This window comes from Suncus etruscus, chromosome 11 (assembly GCF_024139225.1).
Source record: "Suncus etruscus isolate mSunEtr1 chromosome 11, mSunEtr1.pri.cur, whole genome shotgun sequence".
Taxonomy (NCBI): domain Eukaryota; kingdom Metazoa; phylum Chordata; class Mammalia; order Eulipotyphla; family Soricidae; genus Suncus; species Suncus etruscus.
The window spans coordinates 39332694-39355673 of NC_064858.1; the positions used below are offsets into that span (position 1 = coordinate 39332694).

Genomic DNA, 22980 nt, shown 5'->3' on the forward strand with positions numbered 1-22980 from the left:
TGTGGCTTACAAGGTTGTTAATAATACTGTTGGCCTTGTTTTTTTTTTTTCTCTCACAGCTATAAAGTTGTTCATTATTGAGTTTCAGTCATACAATGTACAACACCCTTCACCAGTGCACATTTCCTATCACCAATGTCCCCTCTGTGGCAGACATTTTTCTTCTCTCTCTCCAAACCCTTGACTTATACCTGGAGTTTCATTAGATTGTAGATTTGTTTGGCCCAGTGGTTTTCAGTGTATTTGTTTTAGCCACAGAACCTTTTCTTTACAGAAACTGTTAAGTGGACACCTGCTCTATCAAATCTAGACAGGGGACACTTCTTGAATGGTCATAGACTGGGGAACTTGTGAGTCTACTCATGCTGTTCCACCTCCTCCCCACCCCCCCAGATTACAAAATCCCAAGATTACCACAGCCTCTCCTTGGGACCACCAGGTGTGGAACTAATGATTTCAAATTCTGATTCCTTCTTTTTCCAGGTACTGTCAGACGGTCTTCTTAGCCTCAAATCCCCCTTGTCTTTGTTGAATAAACTCATTTACAGCCTCAGGGAAGATTCAAATTTTCCACAAGGTTCTTTTAATTACCATGATAGCTAATATCCAGACCCCCAATTTTTTTTTACATCCAGTGATGCTCAGGGGTTAATCCTGGCTATGCACTCAGAAATCAATCCTGGCTTGGGAGATGATATGGGATGCTGGAGATTGAACCCAAATCTGTCCTGGGTCAGCCACATGCAAGGCAAACGCCCTACCACTGCGCTATCACTGCGGCTCCATTTTATGGAGGGAAGAAACCTAATTTATTCCATTCTCCCCAAGGAATCTGGCATAATGAACCCTAGCACTAGTGACTATCTCTTGCAGGAACCTTCCCCCCGCACACACACACACACACACACACGCATACACTCTTTATGGCAACTCCAGTTAGGACCCACTCCATGCTACAGACCATGCTCTTTTTCGGTAGAGCATCCAAAGATGGGCTCTGGAGTAAGACTACAGTTGTGGATTCCACTATTACTACTTCCTCCCTGTGTGGTTTTGGTTGAACACACACTGAGCTTAGCTTTCTGTAACTCAGTTTTTTTACCTTTAGGAAGTAGGAATGATGGTGTCTACTTGATGACTATGAGAGGTGAATGAGTGAGTCCAAGAGGAACATTTGGAACATTCTGTGCCCCAGATACATTTATTTATCATGATCCCCTCCCCATCTAAGGCAGATGGTTCTTGAGATACACAAGGTTCCTTCTGTAAGGCACTCTGAAAAAGCAGAGGCTCTGACATTCCATCTCCCTGCCCCCAGTGGGCTGTGTAGGAGGAACAGGGATCCTCTGAGCATCACCTTTGATGTAGTCTGAAGACCCCTACAACTTGAATTTTAGTTCAGTAGTCCTATGAGTCACGAGTCTTCTGGTTTTACCTTCTTAGCAAAGAGCAGATGATTTTAATTTACTTACACAAATATTTGCCAGACTTCACCAGTGCTTGCTAGCAAAGAGGTAGGCAAAAAGGCTGAAGAAATTGAGGCTCTTTGCCCAAAAGCTCCAGGTCCAGAAAGATCGTGGAAAGGGAGGAACATTTTTGCAGCCCCCTAGAGGAAAGAAGATTGGAGCTTGGCTCAGGGGACAAGAGAAGTCACAACTCACTGAAGGAATCCTAAATGGCTTAGAGGGGGCTGGCAGTGATGTGTGAAGTGGATCCTAAAGGAAGGATGGGGTTGTGATGGAAAGGGTCTCACAAAGAGTTTCTGAGATGGAAGAAGCATGATCAAGAGTCAAGTGATGGGAAGTACAGAGTGTGCAATGAAATATCCAATTTGCTTGACTGTGAAACAGGACATGTCATCTCCCCATCACTGTCCACTGCCTTCCATCCTCCTGAGATAACTCCCAGTGGGGGTGACCACCTTCCCCCCTGAGCCCTAAGGCTGCATGTCCTCAGAATCCCTCCTCACTTTCCTATGTCTAATAGCAGGTCCCAGTCACTGCTCACCCTAGCTCTTACCACCATTGTCCCTACTGTGCTTTCATCTGTGGTAGGATTCACCTCAGTTCTCAATCTTTCTCATCCCCTGCCTCCTAATGTCACCTCACTTCCCAGTTTCCATTTGCCTTATCATACTGAAGTCAGAGACTTTAAATCCTAATTCCTTCCTTTTCCTTGACTTAAATGTGAGCTTTAAAATCCCCTCCTTATGTCAACTGATTCAACCTTTTGGAAAACAATATGAATATTTTTCAAAAATTCTAGAAATTGATCTTCCATTTGACTCAGCAATACCATTCCTAAGAATGTACACTAGGAGCCCAAAAATACAAAAAAGTCATATGCATTCCTAAGTTCATTGTCATACTATTCATAATAGCCAGTATCTGGAAACAATTCAAGTGCATGAGTGCAGATGAGTAGATGAAGAAACTTTGGTACATTTACACAATGAAATACTACACAGCTATTAGAAAAACTAATGTCATAAAATTTATTATATATGGATGGACATGGAGAGTATTATGCTCAGAGAAATGAATCAAAGGGAGAGGAATAGACATAAAATGATTACACTCATTTGTGGAATATAAAAATGATAGTATGATAATAATATCCAGAGACAATAAGAGATGAGAGCCAGAAGGACCAGCCCATGACATGAAGCTTGCCACAAATAGCAAGGGAGTACAGTTAGGACCAAGAAGGGGCCACTATGACAATGATAGTTGGAAATGTTCACTCTGAACAAAAACCAGGTGCTGAAAGGAAATAAGTTGATATGAAAATACCCCTTCATTAACAATAAAAGGTAAATAAAAGGAAAGAGAGAAGAAACATGTCTGTCCCAGAGGCAAACAAGGGGAAGGGCAGAAGGCAAACTGGTGACATTGGTGGCAGAAAATGTGCACTCGTGAAGAATGTCGCACATTGTATGACTGGAACTCAGTCATGAACTTTATAACTGTGAGAAAACAAAGAAAAATTGTATTATGAACAACCTTGTAAGCCATAATATTTAAATAAATTGTTAAAAATCTAAAAAAAATTCCCTCCTTAAAGATTCCTTCTAAATCAGGTGACCTGGGACTTCCCTTCAGAGTGGCCCCTTCTTCCATCCCTGCTTACCTGGGTTTCTCAGCAGTTTTTGGTGAGGGATTTTTTTGGTTTGTTTGGTAGGTCAGGACCCTAGCTGTCTGATTCTCACTCTGTGAGAGGCAAAGGGACTGGCACATCCTCAAACGGAAACAAATATTTCCCGAATGAATAACTGATAGATTCCAGAGATTCCAGGATGCGTGTCAGGTTTTCAAGGGAGATAAATCACTACTTCTTGATTGCCCCTTTAAAAATCTGTGTTTTCCATAAACCATCTGGTAAATGCTCAGCTGCCAGCCTGCTCATTCTTCCTCTTCCTTTTTCTATATTTTCATTTCACCTTTTACCTCAGTGACACTTCAGCTCAAAATACAGGCACAAAATTTTTTGAGCAGGAGTATCAAAGGAATTTACCCTAAGAATAACTCGCTGGGGCTCTGAGGACCCTCGGCCAGTCCTCCAGGGCTTCTGCTACACTGGAAAACACTGGCTAAGCTCCCTGATTTCTCACCGTCCTTGAGCCGGTAAGCCTTTTAGGCAAGGCAATTGGCAGGTTATTTTGGACATTTCTCCCTGAAACCCCATCTTAGAGGCTGCATTCATTCATCTTTCCCCTGGGGAAAATTTCCCATGGATGTATTTCAGAAGCAGCCCCTTGGGAATCTCCCATGAAGTCTGCTGCTCGGGGTGAGTCCTTTCATGGAAGCCACTGTTTAGTCTGAGCTGGCTCCCATTTTGAAAGTCTAGCTCCCAAGTGAGGGCCAAGCAAGCCAGGTAATTCCACTGTCTGGTTTTTGCTGGAATGAATGAATAAGTTAGTTATGATAGGCCTAGAAGATGCCGCGGTCTTTCCCTCTGTCTTCTCCCCTTCAGTAAAAATGTGTTTGCTGGAGCCAGAGCAATAGTACAACGGGTAAGACATTTGCCTTGCATGAGGATGACGCAGGTTCGATCCCTAGCATCTCTAAGATCCCCACAAGGATTTAATTTCTTTTTTTGTTTGTTTGTTTGTTTTTTTGGTTTTTGGGCCACACCCGGTGACGCTCAGGGGTTACTCGTGGCTATGCGCTCAGAAGTCGCTCCTGGCTTGGGGGACCATATGGGACGCCGGGGGATCGAACCGCAGTCCGTCCTAGGCTAGCGCAGGCAAGGCAGGCACCTTACCTCTAGCGCCACCACCTGGCCCCAAGGATTTAATTTCTTAATGCAGAGCCAGAAGTAGTTACTGAGCATCATTGGGTATGGACACTCCCCTCCACAGAACAAAATATATTTGTCTCAGCTCTTCTAGAGTCAAGAATCAGAAAACCCAGAGTGAGGTGTGTGTGTGTGTGTGTGTGTGTGTGTGTGAAAAAGAGAGTGTGTGAGAGATCTATGTGAGTATATGTAAGATAATATGTGTAAAGGAAAGAGTATATATATAATATATATAGTCTTTGAATATATTTAAAAGTGTGCATGTGTGAGAGAAGAGACAGAGTGTATGTGATAGTGTGTGAGAGAAAGTGTTTGTGTGTCTGTGTGTGAGAGAGAGAATGTGGTGGGAAGGAGGGGGATGGTGGTGAGTATATTTTGATATACCGTATTTTCCGGCGTATAAGACGATCCCCTAATTTTACAGTTAAACATAGGTTTAGGCCTATATTCACTGTATAAGACAGAACGTTCCTGTGCTGCAACTGTATGTACCACAGTGAGCCAATCACAACAAACAAAGGTTCAGAAGTTATACTGTAGTAGACTTCCTCTCTGACTCTGGCCAATCTAAGCAGGCTTTTGACAGTGTAAATTCGGGTCCAGAACATTATCTAATTTGCATGCATAAAAAGCCTGCTTGGATTGGCTGAGTTAGAAAGGCTGTCCGAGCAGCCTTGCAGTGATTGGTGCAGGATCGAGTTGGAAAATTCGTTTTGTGGCAATATTCAGACAATTTTCGTTTAGCGGCATATTGAAACATTTTTCGGGATATACTAGGTGTATAAGACAACCCCCGATTTTCAGTTGACTTTTTTTTGTTTCAAAAGTCGTCTTATACGCCAGAAAATTCGGTACCCCATTACCTAACATTCTCTCTGGGCCTTGTAGATCATTGGCTTACAGGTCCTGTAGAGCCTGTGAAGCTCTGACTAGGATTGTTAGCACCAGGCTCTTCTCTGGTTATATTTGAAACAAACGGTCTTTCTCTCCAGATAGATCCGTTACCCTAGAGTGAAACTAAGCAATGAGGTTAATGAATGAAGTAATAAATGAAGTTTGACTCCCAGTTCTGAAAGACCAGTGAACTGGGGTCTTATGGGGTAGAGCCTTGGACTTCATTCTCTAATATAATGAGATTAAAATGGCTGTGGCCAGTTTCTCCTGGGTGCTAATGAAGATAGCAAAGCCTACAGAACAGAAAAGGCTTGCTGGAGTAAAAGACAAGATCTAGATTCTGATGTTGAATCCACAAAGGACCCTAGACAAGCCCCAGGCTCTCATCGTGTCTACATTGATTTGAATTCAGTTCTTGTCAGAGAGCAGAGTAGGGACACATCACTCAGGGTCCCAGGGAAAGTTGTTGCCTAGAAACCTATTCATCTTCCTCTCTTTATGTACTTCCTCAACTTCCAGAAGCAGAGGTGGAATTTTTTTCCTCAAATATTTGAAGCACTCATGTATTTATTTTAATGCCTTATTTTTATTTAATTTATTTATTTCTATTTAATGCTTATTTTTCTTCATGTACTTATTTTTAACGCCTACTTCAGGGTTCCTTCACGATTTTTTCTGAAGCAAACTTTCCTAAAATGGTCCTTTGCTATAGATTTAGTCAACAAATACCATTGATTACTTCAAGAAATAATTGCCAACAAAATAGAAAAATTGAAGTTGAATGTTGGCTCAGTTTGGTGGACAGTGGCAGGCTTAAATTACCTATTTCTATGTAGGAATGACTCAAGAGAAATACACCTTGGAAGAAATTCATTGAATGGCTGGTCTGAATGTTCTGTACTGGACTTTATTTCATTTCTCTTATATCTTTTCAGGTCTATTTCCTGTGAAATAGTCCCCAGTGTTCACAGCATCTTATCAAATTTATTTACCAGTAACTGAAATGGAACAGGAATAGTATTTTGGATTAAATCTGAGGGCTATTTGGTGATGCAATCGACATGCAAAAAGTAAGCTGAGAGTAGAATTGAGGAGACTGTCTGGGATGATCCCAAAATGCACAGCAAGCCATGAGCAAACAAAACCAAAAACAAACTAATAATAATAGGTAGGTGCCAGGCTTTTAACCCAGCACTGTGGCCCCAGTATCCCCCTTCCATCCCTGACAGTCTTCCAGGACAATAGATTTCAATAACAAGAACCCAAGGCATTGACTAAATTATTCCTCATGTAGAAACCACAGTCACTTGAGGGTGTTCTGCTTGTCTGCATTTGACACATGAAGAAATTGAGGCTTACAAAAGTGAAACAAGCATTTGAAATAGGTGATGTTGAAGGACCTAGAGCCAGGTTTTATGTGCACTTGTGCACTGAACCTTATTGAATGCAGGGAGTTCAGAGTTCAGACTGCTGGTAAGTCCTGTAAGGAGACAGATTTCTACATGGACAGGCAGAAACTGAGGGGCAGGAAGGTCTTGGAGTTCCAATGTGGGAAATGCTCCTGCAGAAGCTTCATTATTTTTGGGGGGACTATTTCACAGGAAATGGACCTAAAAGGAAATGAGTATGCATTGTTATTTTTTAAATATATTTTTGGTAAAATGCAACCAATTCAAATAGCTAAGAATTTCAATGATCCCTGGAGAGAGGGGATAAAAACGTCCTCCAAATATGACCCCACAATTGAGTTCCCTTTTCTGTAGTTAAACACCTATCACTTTATTGGGCCACTTTCCAGAGAGATCCTAACTGCCACCTTTCTTTGGCATAAAGGTATCATCACTAGCAAAAGTACAGACCACTGGCTGATGTTTCAGAAGAGTGTTTACGTAGGAAGGGTTGATGAGAACTGGATCAGAGGTCAGGGAGGGCCCAGTTTCACAGACCCTACCCCCAGACCTCCTGCAGCAACTATTGTTTCTGCTATTGAAAGGGCTAGATGGTCCCAAGAGACCCACTTGCCTGCAGACCCACCAATAGACAGTGAAACAAGTGCCCTGGCTTGCTGCATCTGTCAAGGTCATTGATCAAGCTGTTCTTGTTAGAACAGTAGCCACTTGCTCCCTGTCTTTTCTTGCACCCTGGTAAGCAGTGAGTGGAGCCAGGTAGTCCCTGGATTCAGATTTAGGTTTTCATCCCTCACCATGAAAAGAAGGTAGGGATGGTGGCAGTAGGGCTGCTTGGAAGTAGACTGAAAAATACACAGTATGTTCTACCTGCTGGAAGAGCATTGCTCAGGGAAGGAAGGGGTCTTGCCCAACCAAGGTCACCATTCTTTTTTGGGTGCTGTGAGTGACCTTCCAGTGCAGAAAAAGCCCTTTGACCCTAATGAAGACAGCCTAATGAAGGGACCCTCCAGCCTCTGAACTCCTTGTGGAGCTGGTGAGGCCTCAGTGCCGGGGATGGCCCCAGGACATCCCCAATGCCTAGCCAACAACCTCATGGCTCATGGAACATCTACCTTCCAGTGTACTGAAAATTCTATAGATGTCTCCAAAGTGCTCTCTGCAGAATTGTAGAGATGATCTGGAGGACCATGGGTTCTGGAATCTGAGTACCTCCTTAATCCAGGGGTTCTAAAGTCCATTCTGCCTGTGGTATTCCCCCATTGCAGTCCAGGCCTGGACACCAGCTCTGAAGCTGATTCCATCCTGATTCCATCCATCTTTCTCAAAACCTACTGTTAAAGTAGAAGGCAAAAGAGAACATTGGAAATTGGGGATATGGGGCACAGGAGCCTAGTTCCCTACTCTTTGAACTCCAACAATAAGTTGATGTTGATGCTAGGTCTGAAACACCCTCATCTCCCAGCTCTTCTACAGAATGGTTGGATTAGCTGACAGCAAAAAAAAAAAAAAAAAAAAAAAAAACAACCCTTTTTTTAATTCACCCTTTATTTTCAGATCTCATGATCACCATGCACAGGACCAGCCACATCCAGCTTGAGTAGCAGTTGGCCATTTTCTCGTCTTTCTCAGCATGGCTAGGCCCAGCCGAACGCAGCCTGCTCTGATCCACCAGGCCCCTGCTTTGTTCACATAGGCCTGCAAGATTCATTTGTTTAGTTTGGCTTACCCTGACCTCAGACATTCTGTTTTGTATTATTTTTAAAAGCGTGCAAGTCTCCATGGAGGCCTTTTTTCTTTTTAAATCTAATAACCAGCTGGGAATGAAAACAGCAGGTGGGTCATTTTCGACTGTATTCTCTGAAATGCAGCTCATCAGGGAGAGGCTGCATTTCTCTCTTCAACCACAGATCTTCACACACATTCCCCACTGTAGGCCACCTTAGCTCACTGACTTCAGAAGCTAGTAGAGAAATGGAGAAACAATCCTAATGGTGATGGGGCATTGGAATGTGCTGCTGTGTGCAAGCTAGATGCCTAGTCAGAGATTCCTGAGCCTTCATTCTGGAGCCCAGACTTTTCACCCACTGTTTAGACCACAGAGCTTCTCAGAACAGCAGTAAATTGCCCTGATAGGGTTATACACATAGTAGAGAAACAGGGAATTGAAGTTTGTACCAAAGTTCACCTGACTTTGGTGCTCTACCCAAAGTAGAGCTATCTGCCTATACCTAAGATCTCAAATATGGTTTCAGAGGGCTCTTTTAATTTTTCTTAGCTCCGACTAAGGTTTGGTGTATAATTACTAGTGGGTGAACCATTAAAATTCCTACTGAATTTTAATGTGTGTGTGAGAGAGAGAGAGACAGGGAGAGAGAAAAAGAGAGGTGCCTCTGTGTCCGGCCCTATTTCCATCACACATTGGCACTCAACTGCCACCCGTTGCCAGCTGCTAACTCCCTGGACAGTAACTGGTCCTGGGTAAAAGTGCTTGTGGACCATGTAAATGAATGGTTGATGATATCTGGCCCATGAGAATGGAATCAGAAAGAGATTTTGAAAAACAGCTAATTCAACCTTTTTGTCAAATTTTTGTTTGGGGAGTTAAGGGGAGTTTGCTAGACCCAGCAGACATACCAAGTTATTGTTGGAGTCCAAAGTATGGGGAACCAGACTTCTGTCCCCCAAGTCACAGTTTTACTCTTGCATTTTCCACTTGCCAATGTAATTATTTTTCTTCCCCTGTTTTAGAAGCCATTATTTTTTTTTCAAGATTTGTGGTGGCAAACAAATAACTCTAAGCCTCTAGTCATCTTTTCCATGTTTGTCTCCAAGAGTCCATCATCTGTACAGGAATGGGGGTGTCCTATGATAGATGCTGAGCAATAGTCAATGGCCAGAAGCAGACTGTAGAATAGTGGTGCATGGTACAGAGTAGGCTAAAGGGTGGCATACTCAATGCAGTAGGAATTGAATGGCCTGTTGATGATCCTTTGGAGCCCTCCTGTCTTCTTTGCCATAGGAGATAGAGCTTCTACATTTGACTGTCCCTTTCATTAGCCCTTGAACCAGTGTTAAGAAGGAAGGAAAGAGGCCCTTGAAGGCAAATACCTCCTTTGACACCTGAAAGTCCCTCATAGTTTTGTAACCTCTGCCTGCTGTGTTTTATCATGTTTACCCTCCTACTTTTCCTACACATTGTCTACGTCTGCTACCCACCAGCCTCTGTTAGTGTCGTAGATACATGGAATGTGCCTGAAAATTAGGGAGAACGTTGAAGATCTCTTAAAGCACAAAAATGTCTTGAGGGATGATAAGTAAGAGGACACACGGAACTTTTTTGACCTCAGCCTGCTCATTCCTGCAAGAACTCTCAGCTGAGCACCTGCCTGAACATGGCCTTGGTGGCAGAGGCATCTATTCTTAAAGTGCTCCAGTCTGGTAGTAAGATGGCTATAGTTTGGGAGATGACTCTAGTCCATGTGGCCCTTGGCTTTGTGGCAGTCTGTCCACAGCTCAGAAGAGAGAGGGCCAGCTCTGCATGGGGGATGTTCTTGCAGTGGGACACAGACAAGATGAGCTCAACTGGGCTCCTGGAAAGAAAAATGGTAGAACATTATTAGGCTAGGAAGGAGGAAGGTGTGTAGGGTCAAGAGCATATATGAAACCTCCACTAGTGCTTTGCGGGTAATTTGTCCAGGGGCAGTCCTTATTTGGCCAATGTACACCAAGAAGGCACCAACTGCTTCAAGTTACACACTCATGGGGCTTTGGAACCATATATGGACGTGATTGTGCTTATACTTAGGGTTTCACTTGCTGCTGGTTGTTTTAGAAAAGGGATCAAGTGGGAATGGAGGCCTGAGATGGAGGCAGAGAGACTCAAGATTTAGTTAAAGGGCATCTAATGCACAATCACTATCATGCTTGGAATGAAGTCCATGGTTATATATAAAAGTCCTTTTTATATATAGCTTTTTTTGTTTATTTTTGTTTGGGAGGCTACCTGGTGGTACTCCTATCTCTGTACTCAAGGATCACTCCTGGAAGGACTTGGACCATATGCAGTGACAAAGATAGAACCTTGGTTGGCTGTGTGCAAAGCAAGAGCTCTCCCTGCTGTCCTATATCTCTAGCCCTCAAGATAACTGAGTAAATCTGTGTTATTTCCTGCTGCCGTGTTCTTTTGGTCTCTGGCTAATAACTTTTATTTGAGAAGTGATCAATTTGTTGATGTTGTTGTTATTGTTGCTTGGGGACCACATAGTAAGCTCAGGGCTTACTCCTTGCTCTGTGCTCAGGGATCATTCCTGGCAGAGCTCAGAAACCATATGCAGTGGCGGGGATTGAATTGGGGTCAACCACATACCCAGCAATTGCTTTAATCTTTGTACTACCTCTCTGGCCCTAAAATGACCTATTTTTCAGTTGCATTGGGTGGGTTTAAACTGGCATCGCATAGAAGCAAGTCACTGCCCAGTGCATCTGTGTCATGAGCTGAGTTCCAGCCATGTTTTCTGAACTACTTCCCACCCTCACAACCTCCCTGACTCCTGACCTTGTGCCCTCAGTCACTTCTAATTCCTGCTCCATCAGACCTAAACTTTTGCTTGGCCCTTCTCCACATGGACTAGCCAACTCTGCTGTCTTCACCATTTGCTATCAGGCTCTGATGAAAGGAGCCCCCAACCCAGCCTGTGGCCCGTGCCTGAATGTGCTTGCATACAGGATTTCAGCCTGGGCCTTTCAAAAGGAATCCAGGGTTAGGAATTAACCCAGGGTGGAGCCTATTATGAAACATCCTCAGAAAGCTGGAACAAACCAAAGGGACTTTGGAACTCCCAGCAGGGAAAAATGTCTTTTAATTGACTTGGATGACTTCACCGCCAAAGTCTGTCTGGCTGTTATGCTAAACTGGAAACTAATCTATTCGATTGTCTCAGGAATCTCCAGCCCACTCTGAGCAGACGCTCTTAGAGGGAGAGAGGCCAATGCATAAACAGGACTTGGGCTTTGAAATCGCTTCTTCTGGACCAGACCCAGCCCGGCTGCACTACTGCTCCAGGGATGGCAAAGAAAGACTCAGTGTGCAGGTCCTTTAGGTTGCTTTCCACATCACATTTGATCTTGGCTGAGCAGAACAGATTTTATCCTGAGTGAAAACTACCGGGAAACCCATCTCCCCAAGAGCCTAGAAGGGACACAAGACAGTTGTCACTGAAAGTGTTACCAGGGAGATTTGCTGCCTGGGTGCTGAAGGCTTAATGGGGATCACCAGTGTGCACTGGAACTAATACCTCTGAGCACTTCCAGAGCATCCTCCAGCTATAGGTACTTTTACATCACTCCTTCTGGGGGTACGAGGCTGTGAGGTGGGGTGGCTTCTCCACACCATTCATGGCAGAGCAGGAGTTGTCCATGTAGCTCTAGAATCAGATCATTGCTCTGCACCTTTAGGAGGATTTACCTGGGTAGGTGTCCAGAACAATCAATCCCAAGTTGACCTGCTGATTTTCATCTCTAGTGTGAAGCCAGACTGGTGCATGAGAATGTTCTGTGTGAGTCGGGCCTAGTTTAAGGAATCCTACATGAGCCAGTTCCTGCCTGCCAGTCTCTCCACCCCTCACTCCATCCCCATGCCCTCATTAGACAGCAGGGCCCAGCCAGCCCCTGTGGATCTGCACCTGTTCGTCTGCAGCTCTGCTCTTGAGATATCCTTTTCCCAGAGCTGCCTTATGTGTTTTCAGGTTTCACTATGACATTGTTTTTGCTCAGCTTCCTCTCACTGTTTGTCTGATATGGCAGGGAGAGAAGCACCCATCCCTGTATCACATAGCTCATGCCTTTTTCCACATTTCACTCATCAGGCCACTTTCAACCTACACATTTGCTCACCTAACAACTCCCAAGAGACTAGGGCTGTGGAATTTTATTTCTAACCAAGAGCCATTTGGATTTGAGTAGTCTTCTTTGTGGGTTACAAAATATGAGAATCAGGAGGGTCTGTCATGCTGTGTCCCAGGCCAGATCATAGTACTTCATGGACCTGACAGCCCAGGAGACAGACACTCTGCACCTGCTTTAGTCGCTAGACTCATAGGAATGTTGATGGGTCCCTTATGCATCCTGTGAATGGTAATTGATTGCTACTATGTGCAGGTATGCAGGCAACAACGGCAAGTAAAAATAAGTGGATAGAGTTTACAATGGAGTAGCGTAGAGATTAGTATCTCTCTCTTTCTCTATCTCACACACATACATACATTCTTTCTCCTCCCTCTCTTTCTCTCTCTCTCTCTGTCTGTCTCTCTCTTTCTCATATATACACACACACATTAGCTGTTGCAAAAAGGAAAGCTACCCAGTGTAATGGTAGCACATGTGGGAGGCTATTGCTGTCTCTTCTGCAGGCACATATACCCAGATATACACCATATCTTACTACATACTTGTCACAGGTCTTACACCAAATTTTATTGTTATAGGGGGAAAAAGCATGTGATCATGATGTGAAAATTTTAAGGTTTTGATTTGGAGCCATTCCTAGCAGTGCTCAGGGCTTATTCCTGGATGTTTACTCAGGGATCACTCCTGGCAGGGCTCGAGGACCATATGGGGAGCTGGGCATTGAATCTAGGTAGGTTTTATACAAGACAAGAGCCCTACAGTCTGTACTTCCACTCCAGGCCATTTTTAAAGCTTTAAAGAAAAGATTTTAGACTGAGAAAATCAAACTGGGGTGACATACAAAGGTGAAGACTATGTTGTAAAGTTAGATAATCTATTCTCAAGAAATACTTGTCTGAAGTATCTAAAATGGGGAACTATGAAAAGGTTTCAAGAAAAAAACAGGACCCTTCTCTAATAATTTATCAGAGGATAGATGTACTCAAAGGTCCCTGAACATGATCAGTGGCACAAAAGGAGCATGCCAGTGACACTAGAGATTGCAGGGAAGCCTGCAAGGGCACCAGGCAGACAAGATAGTCTCATGCAGGGAACAGATGACACCCTGTAGGTGCCACAGCCCACCAAGAATATTGCAAAAGCTGAGGCTTGCAGTTGGTAACTATGTGATGCCCTTTGTCACTCTCCCTAGCATTGAGACTTAGAGCCATGCCTACCCTTATTCAAGGCTACACAGCTGCTCATAAACACACTTCACCTCTTTCTCCCCTTCCTGGGCTCTTAGGAATCTCTGTGAATTGGGCATTGGGCAGTGCCAGAAGGGAGCTGTTATCCACCTGCTTCCACAGATACCTGCCACCCAGAGCTCCTGGAAGCAAAGAAAACTTTGCTTTATTAAATCCAAAGCACTTTGTCAGGTCCATGCTCTGAATTCAGCCGAGGAAGCACCTCTGAGTGGACTGGTCTTCCTTGATCTGCACTGCTAGAACCTGTCTGTACTGCTGTAAACCCATCAGGTTTCTCTCCTGAGTTTCAGTTTGATTCACAGATTAACAGAAACAGGCGACCTTCCACCCTCTTCAAGCAGACCCTTTGGAGCCTGTATTAGTCCAGACAGGGAGGAGACAGGCACCTACCACCATCTGCCAGGAAAAGCAGTGGAATCCAAGGGAGGGCCAGCCAAGGACCATGAACCAGAGCTCTACGTTCAGCAAACAGAACAGAGTTTGAGCACTCAGGCTGAATTTACTTATTCTTGTACAAACCCTCTGGGGCTTCCTCTTTTCTTCATGGTTCAGGCTCCATCATGTCTGTTGGACACAGGCCAAAGACTTAGGCAGCACCCAGACCCCTTTCAACCAGAACCCCTCTCCCACTCCCAACTCCTTGCCCCCTTTCTTTTTTCTATTTTAACTGGAGCCCCAAGAGCCTTTGGATAAGTCAGGAACTGAATTTAGATGTTCTCTCATTTATAATAGCTTTCCCTCTGAGTCTGCTCAGCTTCCAGAAATACTATTTCCATGATTCTTTATCAGTTTGTCCATTCTTCCATCCATCCACCCACCCACCCACCCATCCATCCATCCATCCATCCATCCATTCTTCCATTCATTTATCTATTCATTCATCTATTTATTCATCCACCCATCTATCTATTCATCTATCTATCTATTCACATTTATTTTGCTAATCCATTCACACACTTCTGAAAACCTAAAATTCTCTCTAGTCTTTGAGTGTATCTAAGCTTTTATTCCCTTAAGAACCTGTGTGGAAATTAATATATAATGTCAATAATAGTGATATGATCCCCATATTTTAAACAGTTAGTATAAAATTTATAAACCTTTGGGGAAATTGCACTAATGTACAACCTCTCGAGTCTTGTGAGTTGCTCATTACTACAGCAGTGAAGAAACTAAAGTCCAGAGAAGTTTGATAATATAACTTACAACATGCAGATCCTGGACTTGACTCCTGGCTGGTTGACTCCTAAACTGTCCATAAAAACATGGTGTATTCCTAGCTCCTGCTGCTAGCTCCCTCTCTTCTCCTTGATGGCTTAACCACCTTCTCTGGGTTGCATTTTATTTCCTCGAATCCTCAACTCTGATTTGTGGGTTTCTGTTGGTACATGATACTGGGAGTTGAAAGTCTTTCTGATTCTTATGACTTTCATGCTATGTTTGACTCAGGAGGAAGAATCTTTTTGAACTGTTTCTAAAGAAAGAGTGCTTGTAGGGATTTATTGTGATGGAAGGACAGACAGATCTGCATCTGGCCACGCATTTCCTTTGTGGTAGCAGGACACAGATTGGCTGATTGATACATTTGTAGGAGGACCTATCACAGGGTTCTGCACCCTTGCCCACAGAAAGGGACATTTTTGGCACATGAGCCCTACAGAGAGCTGGGCCAAGTGTTTTTGGATGGTGATGGCCATGTGGAGGGAGATCACTGAGCAAAGCTTTTGATGCTCTAGGAAATGCTAATCTCTTGGAGGAGAGGGCTGTGGTTAGAAAAGCCCCAGATGTGAGTCTCCAGATAGAGAAAATAGATTTGGATTCCACCCATCAAATTTCAATTTCTTTTGGCAAGGGTTAGGAGAGGTGGAGGGGTTGGAGCCACACCCAATGGTGCTCTGGTAACCATATATGGTGCCAAGGATTCAAATGAAGATCATCAGAATCAAGGCCAAGTGCCTAACCCCTGTCTCCCAGCCCCTAAACTCTAGAACTTTTCCACAAGTTTGCAAAACACACCTCTTTTTTTGTATTAAATTAAGTCATTTATCAAACCCAGTATGTCAACAAATTAAAACAAAGACTCCTGCTGTGTTGGATGTAAAGCTGGAAGACCTCTACTTTGGAACTCCTCAAATGGTGTGAGAGCTTCTGTCCCTCAACTACCTCTTCTGAAATAATTTTTCTGCTGGAGTTAGCTCTAGAATATTTCCCAGATCCATGCTCCCTGGTCCCATTTCTGGGAGAGCTACAGAAGATCTCATGAAATGGGCAGACTTTGGAGCCAGACCACTCTGTTTGCATGCATGGTTACCCACTGCCCAAAGTGGGACTTTGCAGATCTCTTTCTATCACAGGTTGAAAATTCCAAGACAAATTGAATTAATTCATCAAAGCTGTGGAAAAATGGACTGGATCTGATTTACCTCAAGGACATAGAACTCTTCCATTAAGTGACAGTCAGATCCACTCAACACAATGCCACTTGGATAGTAAAGCTTTGATTAGTCTATGGAATTACTTTCATGCCCTCGTAAAAATAGTGTGTAAGGTATGAATTGTATAATCCCTTAGCCTCTTATCCTTGTGACTCTGTGTCTAAACCTGGGGAAAGATCTAAATTGAAAAATAAAGTATAGTTTCTAATGAACATGTATAGCCTTGTACCATTATAAAGTTGAAAATTCATAATCTGAACTATTTCTATATATTGAGAATCATCTATATATTGATCTTAGTTCCCCCAGAGGGAATGACAATAATATGAATTTTGAATTTGCTGTCAGAATTTATATCTACAAAACCCATAGAGCACTACCCTACATAGAGTTAAGAACTGAAAAAAAAAAAACTATTTCAATTTTGCATGTTTGTGGCACCAATAATTAACCCTGGGCTCATGCATGGAAGGTTTATGCTTTACCACTGAGCCATATTCCTGGCCCAGTTCATTCTTACACATTTTAATACTGATATAAAAATGACATATACTACTAAGAGATAAATATGCTACACCATAGTGATTAGCTTGCCACTGGGAAGTCCATACATCCCTTGTATCCATGCACCCCATGTCTAGCCCTGATCTTAATAGTATAGCTATTTTGCTTCTTCCTTCTCCAGAGACCATGACCACTTCTATGCTTGCTGCTGCTGTTTCTCTTACTGCAATAATGTTTACCACCACCCTACCACCACCCCACCTTCACTGGGCATAACTACAACCATATGAAAATAATGCCAACTGAGTTGGCAGGATGTAGTGGTGTGAAAGGGCAGCAACAGATATCAGTGATTACTAAGGGCTCTGCTGACACTTGCTGGTTCCATTTTCTGATTCTCTCTTTGCCATTCCCTGTTCCACAATCTAAGGCTGCCATTTGTGAGGCTCCCAGGCACAGGTGGCCTTTGTGGATGTGAGTCCACATTTATAAGTTTATTTCTCTAAGCCTTTAAAGATAGAAGTGATTCATTTATCGTTGTTCAAGGCACTGGGCATAAAGGTACTATTTAGAGCCATGATGTCCTGCATTCCCTAGGGCAGAGAGCTTACATGCTCCCTAGAGGGATGCCTTTGCTTCCTGGCATGGAGGTGCCTGGCCATGCGTGTGGTTTTTCCCTATGGGCGTGTCACTTGCAGCATATTTGAAGGAGAGTTTCTAGCTGGCTCTGAACCTCCATCCACCCCCATAGTCATGCTGTCCTGCAACTCTTTTTTTTTGGGGGGGGGAGGGTCACACCCAGCAGTGCTCAGGGGTTATTCCTGGCTCCAGGCTCAGAAATTGCTCCTGGCAGGCACGGGGGACCATATGGGACGCTGGGATTCGAACCGATGACCTTCTGCATGAAAGGCAAACGCCTTACCTCCATGCTATCTCTCCGGCCCCTGTCCTGCAACTCTTACAGCCCCTCAGGGAGACCATGAGTATCTGAGCAGAGAGATTTGAACTTTGGAAACTCGTATTGAGCAAGAGGAATCAGTGAAACCATTCTTGCAAGGAGAAAAAAGGCGCTCGGAGACCTTCCCACACATACACACCATCAACCTGAGCCTGGTTTTTAATTTAGAGACATTTTGCAATGGACTTTGGAAGCAGTGACCAGTTCAGACCCAGCTGTCTACAGAGTTTGCAGCCCAAGTCCATGGGGACTTGCAAATCAGCCCGAGGAAGAGAAATCCACTGTATCTTGTCTCAGAACTCCTAAAGCAGGCTCCAAAATAAACACTTAAGCTGTGCCGGCAGGGCAAGCTTGGGCCTTTTCCCTTCTGCATTTTAGAAACTCCATGTGTGCATTATTTTAAATAGGCACCAGCACACGAGGCTCTTTTAAGAAAGATTAGAAACAGATGGAGCCTTCGGCTGTTCAGTAGCTGTCAGAAAGTTTCCTGGGATGCGCTAAGCCATCTTGTGTCCAGGCGAAGTTTTCTTTGCTTCACATTTGCTTCTTGTAACCGGAGTCTGGCCCTCTTTGCATTCCCATGGAGCACAGAGCTGGAGTCTGCTTCCTGCATCAAGTGTGTCAGCCAAGGGAAGGAAATATCTCCTTTCACCGCATTCACCCCTGTTTACATTGGTTTAACCCTTTGGGAACTTGAGAGATGAAAGGATGGTGCTAGCCTGGGAGGCCCAATGCATTTGGCGCTGGAAGCACTAAGGTTCCTTCGTTAGGGGCTCACCTCTCTCCAAAGGCTTCTGCTTTCACTCTGAGCAATAATTCACATCCTCCCCATAACTGGAGCCTCATCATGCATTAAACTGCTTCCTGCCTCTGACTTTTTTGCTTCCTCTAATCCCATTCTGCCACACTTCTCACTGTCAAACCACAGAAAAGAACATGTGGGGGTAGAGAATGCTAGGAATTGGGATCTTGTGCATTGCTGGTCAGAATGTAAAGCAAGAAACCACTGTGGGAAACAACATGGCAGAAGTAAGCTGGCATGATGGTGGAGGCCAAGTGAGAGTCAGGGTGGCAGCGAGGAGGCTCTTTTAGACAAGAAGGTCCATACTGGTGACTAAGGGTAGAAAAGAAGCATGAAGACCTGGGGGCATTCCTGAAATTCTGAAAATAGTTTGCACCCTGAACATAAAAAAGGTGTAAGTTGGTCCAGATGTGACTGGGTATTTGCATATCTCAGAGCTTGGAAGGTTGAAGTGTTCCAGCAAGCACATTACCACTTTCAATTTTAAAATTAAAAATACTAACGATATATTCTACAGAAAATATAAGGATCCCACCCTATGGAAGTGTCTCCCCTCATCCTATTTGCCTTCCTTCATTCCTAAACAATTCCTCACAGAACTTGAGATAAAACCCAATGCTAATGTGACTGGGGATTTCCGATTTCCAGGGGCCCCAGAGCCCTTACTTTATTATAGTTGGTTTGCTTCATTCTCCACACATCCTTTTTCTGAACATTCAGCAGATTGGGATTTACATATGTGGATCCCAGCTTGATCATGAATAATAGAGGCAGAGGGACATTAAGCGCCATCTTCACTGGGTAGCTAAGATGTGGTCTGAGATCCTGTTTGTTGCAAATGGCAAAAATTCATAAGAGATAGCAAATCACTTACTCTTTCTGGAGATGGGGAGATGAGATGTGGCAGGGCTGATCTTCTATTTTTCTTGAAAGATTCCCCCCTTCTCCTCTTCCTCACTCCCTTCACTTTTCAGTGAACACCCTTCCTGCCTCAGGACATTATAAAAAATTCTCTCCAGCCTTGAATTTTTCTGAGGCAAACAGGAAAGTGTGGCAGTGGACCTTACTTTTTTAGGTGATGATGTTTCTTGTAGGTCCATATTTCTTGAGGATTTGCACAGGAAGGATGATTCTCTGAAAAAAACTGGGGCATGGCTGGCTCCTCTGTCTGCCAGCTACAAGAGCCCAATCTTAATCCCTAGTAAAGGTACATCTAGGCTTTAAGAAACCAAAATTTTAACCAATAAAAAAATCATTTAAAGTCCAAACAAAAAAATTTTTAGTGATCGATGTCAAACTTGACTTCCTGACTTCTTGTATTTTTAAATATGATGCTGGTAGTGGTGATGGTGGTGATGATTGTGGGTTGAGTTAGAGATGATTGTGAAGCTGGTGAGATTGGTGGTGAGTGTTGTATATGAAAATATTTCCATAAGATTATTCTTTGCCTGTTGTCCCACCTTGACCTTCCAGGTGGGAGCGCTGTTGAGAGCCGAATAAATAGCTTGGGTGCCAGGCATTCAGGGTCAGTGGCCAGAGTTGGCTGGCTGGCTCTTGGTGTTTTGGAGCTAGCAGCAAGCTGACAAAGGACCCTCTTCGCCCAACCCTTTACCCCTTAACCCTCCTGTCTGTGTGGATTATTTGCTGCAGATAAATATTACCAAGATCTCCCCTCAAAAGGGGAAAAGAAGATGGGAATCAATTTCTCATTCTGGGAGCTCTTTGTGGATACTCAGTCGACAAAGGAGTAAACGGGATCCTAAAAATGGGGCAACAGTGAGGACGATGAAGAGAGTGGTGGGATGGTGATGATGGGAGGAAGTGGGGATGGTAATGAGGATGGTGACTAGTGATAATTTGGGGTGGTGGTGATGAAGCATCTCAGGAACTTCACTGATGCTACTTTATGAAAGTGAGGATGATGACATGTGTCTAAGGATGGTGTATAAAGTGCTAGCATCTTACTATCGCTGAATCAAATCTTTACCACCATTGAGCCCACTGTCTCCACTGATGTCATGTTCTTCCATTTGCCTCATCACTAGTTATGTTGCAAACACAGTAACTTGTTGTTTCTTGAACTCTTCACATATTAGTGCTCCAATACCACAGTGTTGTATTTTCTATTCTTTCCCTAGAAATCATCTCTCCACCCCAATTCTTAAAGTTTGCTTTTCTCTTTGCTCCCATTGATGAACAAGTGTCTCCTTCCAAGCCCTTTTATGTTATATATCATTCATTCCCAGCACATTGTCTTTCACAGTCCGTTTCTCCTCTCCCAGTATAGTCATTGTCAATGGTTTATCTTCTCCCCTAGATAAATTTCTATAAGAACAGGTATTTTTTTGCTATTACACTCAATGGTATGTCAGTAGTACCTATCTTCTGCATGGTAGCCACCTAAAACCACTTGCTCAGTCTGTAGAAATCTAAATCTCAATAACATAACTGGTATATCTCAAGCACATTACATTGGACAACTTACTACTGCTGTGTAGATGGGTTAATCTACTTAATACTCAACAACAGCCTCAGACTTGCTTCATTTGATAGATGAGGAATTTGAGACAGAAATGCTAACTCATGGGTCTAAGTTGAATTGAAGTAAAGGGTAGAGTTTATAGTCAGATTTATGTGGTCTCATTCTAGAAACCACTAAGTAATACCAAACACTTGGTAAATGGCAAATCACTGCTACTGATTGTTTGTCTCTATATTATGGTAAATTCCACCTAATGTTAGAGATTCCATTACTTTAACATTTAGGAATGTAGATTTTATCACTTTATTTCCCACTATTTTTGTATTAATTTTGTCATCTTTTTATGTACTGTTCATTCCCTCCCAGACATGCTAACTATACACACTGATCTTTAATGATCAGAGAGTGATTTTGCATCTGGCCAGTGGAGCTGCTTGGTTGACATGACAGGAGGGTAATTCTGCTGTGTAACTTCATGATAATGTATCCAGGACCTTCCCAGAGAAACCAGGTGCTGATGGGGGTGAGGTTTCCTCACCTACAATGGGCCAGTGAGTTTTCAGACTTACAAGATCTCTTCATTTTTTTAATGTTTGAGTTTTTTGGACCACAGCCATTGGTGCTCATGGCTTACTCTTGGCTCTGTGCTGGAAAATCATTCCTGTTGGTGATACCATGGATCTAACAGGAGTTAGCCATGCTAAGTTACTTATCCTTGTATCCTCCAGGTCTTTCTTCAGTGGGAGTCTGTCTCCATGGGAATAAGCTCTTATCCAAGATGTCAGCTAAGGAATCACTAAACCTACTTAGTCCTCAGAGTCAAAAACACAGCCAGAACCAAGAAATCACCAAAAATCAGATCCAGCCAGCAGTAGGCCTTGGACACCCTGCCCAATGTTTACCAGCAGTAGGGCAGGTGGGAGAGGACAAGTGGAGAATGGGGAAAGATCTTCAGCCTTTATGGCAGCTTCAGAAAGCTGAGATAGAGACATATTGAAAGGGGTGGGAAATAAGGGGTGCTGTTTGTACAAGTAATACCCACGGCTCTGTGAAGTAGAACACATTCCCCTAAAACAAGCCACTCAGCAAAAGGTTGGCATCCTTATTTATATCTGAGATGTCATAATTCCCCAAATCTAACTTTAGGCAATGTCATTTCATCTCCCTGGACCTCACCTTTGGCATCTATAAAAAAAAGTATTGTGGACTAAAGAGATTGATGGCACAGTCCTCCAAGCTCTATTCAGAGCAATCTCCAGTAGGAGATTGGAGACTTCTCCACTGGGAACAAACCAGTACCAGATACATCCTCAGTACAAAAAGAAAAAAAAATAGGCATCTGCTCATTTAATTGGTTGTTGTATGACTGTGCTGGACAATCATATACAGGACTAGGTGCTAGAATAGAGTCATGAATGAAACAGAACCAACCTATGTATCTCTGGAGCTTCTTCTTGATATAGTGAGAGGGATGGACAGTTAAATATTTAACTGGAATTGGAATGGACATATTCATGTCCAAGGGAAATGATTGGTATGGGAAAAGATTAAACAAGAAAAGAACACCAGATCTTTACAAGAAAGCGCCTCTGGAGGCACCATTGAGCATAGGTGAGTGGAGGGCCGAGGCCACCATGCTACAGGCTGGGAAATTGCTTCCCTGCATGCTGCAGACTGGAGTTGATCTCTCTGTTTGATAGTGGGAAGAAAGCCAGTGTGGTCATGTTGGAGTGAGTTGAAAGTGGGAAGTAGAAGGGATGATGAGGCGACATATCTAGGAGGAGATCAGAGTCAGTTATGTAGAATTTCATAGTCTGTGTATGAATTAGACTTTCAGTATTTTTTTCACTATTGCTATTATTCTCTTCTAATGAATCTCCGTAGACTCTGTGAGACATTGTGAAAAAAAAAACCTAACATGTGAAATGATCACCTAGTACTTATAGAATGCTGAATTTTTTGAAAGGGATTTGTTAATGACCAGTTTCATTCCCAGCATAAATATAACAATCTGTTAGAGCTTAGAGTGGAATTTTGATGATAATTTAC

At 43.3% G+C, this 22980-nt stretch overlaps 1 protein-coding gene across 1 annotated transcript in view; it reads left to right on the top strand.

Annotated features, from left to right (window-relative positions):
* Positions 1–22980, top strand: part of SYN3 (synapsin III) — a 367029-nt gene that overhangs the window by 66600 nt on the left and 277449 nt on the right. The gene's annotated exons all lie outside the window — the stretch shown is intronic.